The sequence below is a fragment of the Bison bison genome, unplaced genomic scaffold (assembly GCF_000754665.1).
Source record: "Bison bison bison isolate TAMUID 2011002044 unplaced genomic scaffold, Bison_UMD1.0 scf7180017847417, whole genome shotgun sequence".
Classification (NCBI taxonomy): domain Eukaryota; kingdom Metazoa; phylum Chordata; class Mammalia; order Artiodactyla; family Bovidae; genus Bison; species Bison bison.
In genome coordinates, this window is record NW_011477990.1 from 20,485 (window position 1) to 20,718 (window position 234).

The 234-nt window shown below is 41.0% G+C and overlaps 1 pseudogene; it reads left to right on the top strand.

Moving 5' to 3' along the window:
• Positions 1–234, top strand: part of LOC104990900 — a 6,614-nt pseudogene that overhangs the window by 4,206 nt on the left and 2,174 nt on the right.

Consider the following 234-nt stretch of genomic DNA (forward strand, 5'->3'; position numbering starts at 1 on the left):
GGCAGGTTGATAGGGAGTCTAGGGGTCCCCAAGGAGAGAGGGATCTGGAATTCTCAAGGAGGAAGAAAGGACAAACTTTTTTTCTTTCTCCACATTCCTTAGGATTATATAACAATAACGTATCCTGCCTAAGGACAGTCTTTGGATTCAACCTTCTGTTATCTTAAAATGTTAATTATGGGAGTAGACCTGGTCTTTACAAGGATGTATCTTGCCTGAGGACAGTGTTATCTT